The sequence below is a fragment of the Macaca thibetana genome, unplaced genomic scaffold (assembly GCF_024542745.1).
Source record: "Macaca thibetana thibetana isolate TM-01 unplaced genomic scaffold, ASM2454274v1 unplaced_scaffolds169, whole genome shotgun sequence".
NCBI classification, from domain to species: Eukaryota; Metazoa; Chordata; class Mammalia; order Primates; family Cercopithecidae; genus Macaca; species Macaca thibetana.
This window is the reverse complement of record NW_026088958.1, coordinates 3,637-10,436: the sequence shown is the minus strand read 5'-3', so window position 1 is coordinate 10,436 and position 6,800 is coordinate 3,637. Positions and strand designations below refer to the sequence as shown.

General features: G+C 35.2%; 1 pseudogene across 1 annotated transcript; it reads left to right on the top strand.

Annotated features, from left to right (window-relative positions):
• Window positions 1-786: 786 nt before the first annotated feature.
• Window positions 787-3,242, top strand: LOC126947356 (taste receptor type 2 member 45-like; annotated as a pseudogene). Its single transcript, XR_007723036.1, has one exon. The product of XR_007723036.1 is annotated as a taste receptor type 2 member 45-like (transcript).
• Window positions 3,243-6,800: the final 3,558 nt, after the last annotated feature.

The following is a 6,800-nucleotide window of genomic DNA, read 5'->3' as shown; positions in this document are numbered from 1 at the left end:
ATGTTGGATATTTTAATGAAATGTCAAATATTTAGACATTAAGTAGACTTGAGAGTAACTTTAACAAAGGTCTAAGCATGAGAGATATGTTTGATATATTTTTATGGACTAAAAACCCTGAGAGAGAAAATAGGACTAATTTCACCAGGATGACCTCCTGGAAATTCATTTTCCATTTTGGAAATTATTTTTAAAATTCATTTTTTCTGGATAGGTGTACGTATGTGTGTGTGCCTGTCTATATGTGTATGTTTTATGAACTTGTTAACAATAATGTCATACAAAAGAACTGGTTAGCAGGAGTAAGATTTTAAGGTGTATTGGTCTTCCCATGGTTCCCAAGAAAACTTTCGATGATTTTGATTAAAAAGTTTGGATTCTGTCTATTTAAATCTAGCATAAAAATTGGTCATAGTGATGATCCTAGTAATGACTAATTTCCCTTTAAGATTTAGATGTTTACTGTATGAACTATGTGGTACATTTTCCATAACTAACAGGTAAAGTTGCTGAACACAAATTATGGAGATGTGAAACGAGGAAAACATTGCAAAACACGAAAAGAATATGTCTTTATTTGCATGCTGGCAAACAAAAATTCAAGTTTCACTTCAACTTCAGTATGAATATTTCCAGTCTCTAACAAGAACAGACATTGAATAAATGAGTTAAGTTGAGCTGTTTGAAAATTAGAATGTTTTCCATAAATACATTATCGAATTCATCAATTAGCATAAATTTGTACTTTCTTGTTTGACACTGGTCACAATATTTGAAAGTAAAAAGAATGTTACTGCACATTCAGAAATCAGGTGCACATAAAATTTAAGGTCAGGATATTAAAGGAATCACAGCCAGTGTTGTTAAGCCTTCATTTTTTCTATCTTTTTGTCTGTTCAGACAAGATAACTTTTCTACCCATATTTTCCATTCTAGTAGTGGTTACGTTTGTTCTTGGAAATTTTGCTAATGACTTCATAGCATTGGTAAATTCCATTGAATGGGTCAACAGACAAAAGATCTTCTCTGCTGACCAAATTCTCACTGCTCTGGCAGTCTCCAGAGTTGGTTTGCTCTGGGTAATATTATTACTTTGGTATGCAACTGTTCTGAATCCAGATTCATATAGTTTAGCAGTAAGAATTACTACTACTAATGCCTGGGCAGTAACCAACCATTTCAGCATCTGGGTTGCTACTAGCCTCGGCATATTTTATTTGCTCAAGATTGCCAATTTCTCCAACTTTATTTTTCTTCACCTAAAAAGGAGGATTAAGAGTATCATTCCAGTGATACTACTCGGGTCTTTGTTATTTTTGGCTTGTCATCTTGTTGTGGTAAACATGGATGGGAGTATGTGGACAAAAGAACATGATGGCAATATTGAGTTGGGAGATCAAATTGAGTGATCCAATGTACCTTTCAGATATGACTGTAACCACGCTTGCAAACTTAATAACCTTTATTCTGTCCCTGATATCTTTTCTGTTGTTAATTTGTTCTTCGAGTAAACATCTCAAGAAGATGCAGCTCCATGGCAGAGGATCTCCAGATCCCAACACCAAGGCCCACATAAAAGCTTTGCAAACTGTGATCTCCTTCCTCTTGTTACTTGCTATTTACATCAATTTGGAATCTTAGGAGGAGGCTGCAGAAAGAACCTGTCCTCCTGCTCTGCCAGACTACTGCAATTATATATCCTTCGTTTCATTCATCCTAATTCGGGGAAGCAAGAAGCTAAAACAGACCTTTCTTTTGATTTTGTGTCAGAGTAGGTGCTGAGTAAAAGACCTGAAACTCAAATTTCTAGATTCACAAGTGGGACATCGTGTGTCTCCAAGAGAAAACAAACTGATGCTGTCTGGAGCATTTTATACTTTCTACTGGTTTTTCTGTATTGTATGTTTTTGAGTAATTTCCAAAAGTATATCTAGAAAAGTCTTTTACCTAAAGTTAGTCTAAAAAGTATCTATATATGCATGTGTGTGTGTATATGAAACACTGAAGAGAGAGTGACAATAACATAATCTTAATCATTTTTTACAAACTGCCAAATTATAGAAAATATAAGAAATTTTTCAGAATCATGAAGCCATGTGTATTTCACATATACATTTCATATTATCATATTTCATTTGAAAAATTTATAATCTCTACTTTTAATTGTTAAGAACTTGCAGCTTATTTCACAAAATCATTTCTCTTTTCCACTGTTATTTGTACCATACATAGGTACCATAGTGTGCTTAAACATGATTATTTTAACTTCTAGTTTTTTGAATGGTATGAGCATTCTATCCTAAATCAATAATGAGGTTTTATCCTTGGGGTAGTTTTTATTTCATAATGAATTCTAATTTTATGTTCAGTTTAAAGCAAACAATTATTGTTAGAACACTGTGCACAAAATAAAATTCAAGGATGACAAATATATTTGAAATACATTTTGTATATGTCTACCATAATCAGTACTAAGGAATATTAGATTTTATACAAGTATGTGAACAACTGAGAAAAAAGTCATATCTGTAATAGGGATGAAGAAAGAAACATAATACTGACCTCTTAAGTGCTGTTATAAGTCTCCATATACAGTCAGAAGAGTCATTTCTTTCAGTTTTGGAGGTAAAGAAAACCTTTTTGGAAATTGAGATCTGATACCAAATATTTCAATTTTTTTTCCTAAACCACTTCTGAGTTCCTGAATTGCCAATTATCTCCACTATCTTCCACATTTAACATTCTTTTTAAACATCACATAAATGAACTCAAATCTTTGTTACTTGAAAACATACTTAATGTAAAAATAGTATAGAAATTAGGAAAATCATTTGAATTATACATTCTGCAAATGTTAAAATGACATCTATGAAATCTATGTATTGATGATAGGAAATGACTTAAATATATGTTTTATTATAATGTAGTTGCAAATAATGCAACTATCCTTCGTTTCATTCATTCATCTTAATTCAGGGAAGCAAGAAGCTAAAACAGACCTTTCTTTTGATTTTGTGTCAGAGTAGGTGCTGAGTAAAAGACCTGAAACTCTCTCAAATCTCTAGATTCACAAGTGGGACATGGTGTGTCTCCAAGAGAACACAAAGTAAGAGAAAGTGTGTTGACATATTCAGTGATAGCAAGTTCTATTATAGGAAAAAGTGTATAACATCATTAAACAAGTTAATTCTATAGACTGTGTCAATTCTTGGAGTTATGAAATTTTAACAATGTTATCTAAACCTTGAGGTAAATCATCTTATTTAGTTATTTATTTGTTTATCATATATCTTTCTTGGTACAATAAATGCACCATAAAAGCAGAGATCATGTAGTTCTTGCTTACTGTTGACTCCCAGGACCTAAAAGATCGCATAAAAAATAGGTAGCCAAAAATATTTTGATGAACAAATAAATTAGTGAATACATGAATAAATTACATATATTGGGGTGGTGAACCAATGAAAATGAACCTCATCACAAAATCTACAGTTGCTTGAATTTTCCTGTTCTGGTTTCTGGTTGAGATGACAGGATTATCTAAGAAGAAGCATTTATCGGAGGAAAAGTGCGGCTATTCCATAATTGTAGGGGAAATATCACTATAATATAACCTTGATGCAGTTATATCAGATGAAAAACATGGAGACAAGGTGGAACATCAAAATCAGATGGCACCTACTACAATACCTACAAAAAAGCATATATTTGTGGATATTTTTATATATTTTCTCAATTGTGAATGATATATTTATATTGTGATATTTCTAGCTAGTAATTATGTAAAGAAATGGCATTTAAATTTTAAAAATTGAGTTAGTTATGAATTACCTTACTAAAATGTGATTTTTATATAATATTTTAAATATCCTTTCTAAATGCACATTTTAATTGCTATATTATAAAAGTTACAGAAAAGTGAATGAATAATAAATTATACCACTGAATGAATATCTTAGCTTTAGGGGTCTAGAACTAGAGCCAATGTCTAATATTAATGTGATAACATTTCTTTGGAAAGTAAGTCCAGGGTAGCAATGGCAGGGACACGTGGAAATTGAGGCAAGAGCACGTGGAAATTGAGGCAAGAGCAGATGTGAAACAATGTGTTGTGATGCATTATAACAATGTATTGTGTATATGTGACTGTGTTGTGTCCATTTCACCACAAGGTGAGAGAGAGAGCATGGTGGTCATCAGATGCATGCACTTGGATCCCAGTACTTTTCCAGAAAGCTGCAAGAGGAAACCACAGCCGCCATTAGTCCATGGAAGTGAGAGAGGAGGGAGAATATATCTGTTCAGCTGTCTTCTGTCTTCTATTTCCCATTGGCAAGGGTTTCCCTGAGGCAGAACCACCATCTCTGCTGTTCTGTTTTCCATCCTCCGGTCCCTTGGTGACTGTTACGAAAGACAGACCTCATGCCCACAGTGTGGTGTTCCATTCACTCCCCAATAGGAGGGATGGTAGGATGATCTAGATCAGGCAAGGTGGTGGCCCAGAGAATAAGAGAGAGTTAAGGGAATCTGAGGAAGCACATGTTTGCGTCCAATACTGTCTACTCCTTGTACCACTCAGATTTGCTTATGTCTTCCAATCATGGCTGGCTTTATGGGCATATGATTTCCACAGCTGCACAGAGTCTTGTGCTTAGAGGCGCTCATGCTTAGAGGGGCAATGGTTAGTCTTCATATTGCCTGCTCTATTAGCAGCATTGAACCTGGTTTATTTGGGGGATGCTGCCCTCTTCTGATTTTATCATTGTTCACTGGGCACCTCTTCTCAACCTCCTTTGCTAGTTCTTTCTCTTGTCTCTAATCTTCTGCCCCTGCTGTTTGGTTTTTGAGACAGAGGGCGCTCCTCTGCTGAAGAGGAAATGGTCTTGCACTAATTCCCTAGGGGTTTTCCCTCCCCTCTCTTGTGGATTTGTCAGAGACTTGGACAGAGTCCTATAATGCCCACTATGCCTGCCTCTAGAATGTTTGAATTCTGCTGGATCATCTGGCACAATGGGCAGAGCAGCTTGGGCCAGATCCTATATCTGCTATGGAACCCTTTTTTGTTCTGGGTTCCACTTGAGACCAGTAGCCTTTGGAAACTCCATTAGTGAGTCACAGTAATATCCTCAAATGAGGAATATGTTGACTCCAAAATCCCAATAGGTCCAAAAAACACTGTGCCTTTTTTTTAGTGAGAACAATTATGTATCAGGCAATGAGCCATTTACTTTAAAAAGGATGTTTTCACACAAGGACCAGGAGCATTGGACGTCTAAAAACACCATCTATGTTATAAGTCGCTGAATCTTCTGAGGTTTATGTCTCTCTTCTTCCAGTATTTTACTTCTGTTCAAAGTAATACTATTTCACTATATTTAAGGAACTTGCTACTTCTTCCTTATGAATACCAATTAAAGTAATATTATTAACATATTGACTTAGCGTGATGTTTTGCAAAATGCCAATTAATCTGAAAACAGAAGTGACATAGCCCTAACATAAAACAGTGAAGCAGTGCTTTTCTTCTTACCACACCAAACAAATTGTTTTGATTTTCTCTCATAATGCGTGTAGATTAAAAAGCATTCACCAAATCAAAAACCACATACAAAGTGCCAGAAACCACGTTCTGCTCAGTGAAGGTACCACGTCCTAGAGAGCGTCTGCAAGTGCGATTAAGTTTATGCTAATGTGCATTCATCCTATAATCCATCTGATGTCGGCAGAGGCCAGATAGGCTAACTGAATAGGGATATAAAATGTACCAACCCCCTCAGTGTTCATTATCAAGAGGACTTAGGCTTCCTTTCAGTCGTTTATCTCTGCTTCCATGAATTGGCTCAGTCCTGAGAACTGGCTGAGGGTCTTTGATTTGTCACATCAGAGGCTGATCTCAGGACTCAGCTTTTTCAGCTCTTCTTTCCTCTTGGTTTATAGTCATTTAGCAAAGTATGAAGCCTCTTCAACTATTGGCCTATCAGCCTATTCCAATGAGTCTGTTGCTGTCACCACTCCATTAAATCTGACGTTTGTTAAGATCACCAGTGAGTGCGTGTTGCCAATGGTTAGTCTTCATGTTGCATGCTCTATTAGCAGCATTGAACATGATTTATTGGGGGGATGCTGCCATCTTCTGATTTTATCATTGTTCACTGGGCACCTCTTCTCAATCTCCTTTGCTGGTTCTTTCTCTTGTCTCTAAACTGAAAATGTCACACTCCCCAGGCTCTCAATTCTTCAATCTTTAATCAATCAGGCTTGTTTTGTTGGTGATCTCATGCCGTCTCCTTACTGATAATGTAGTCAAATGGTTTGATAGAGAGGAATAAGGCTGATTATTCATTTATATATTCATATATATTATTTTAATATAGCAATGCAGATATTGGCAGATTAATACATGGGGGATTTTAATTATATAATGATCTACATATAATTATATAATGATATAAGTGAAGAAATACATAGATAGAATTATGGTTTACTAACCCATTTTTGACTTCTTGCATTTTGTACAATGTCTCAGTATCTGTTAGTATCTTATTTCTTAAGTTTTTTTCTCTATGATCAATTACTTATGAGTTAATTTTTGTGTACAGTATAAAATAAGGTTCTAAATTTATGGTTTTTTTCCTTCTCTTTTTACTCCCACTTCTTAGGTAAGTTCCTCTAGTCATGGCCTTACTTATTTTCTGTGTGTTGATGATGCCAACATTTAATCTTTCAGCTGAGATTTCAACGCTGGTCTCTGGAATCCTTTCTCTAGTAGCCTATTTGACATCTTCATTTGGATGCCTAAC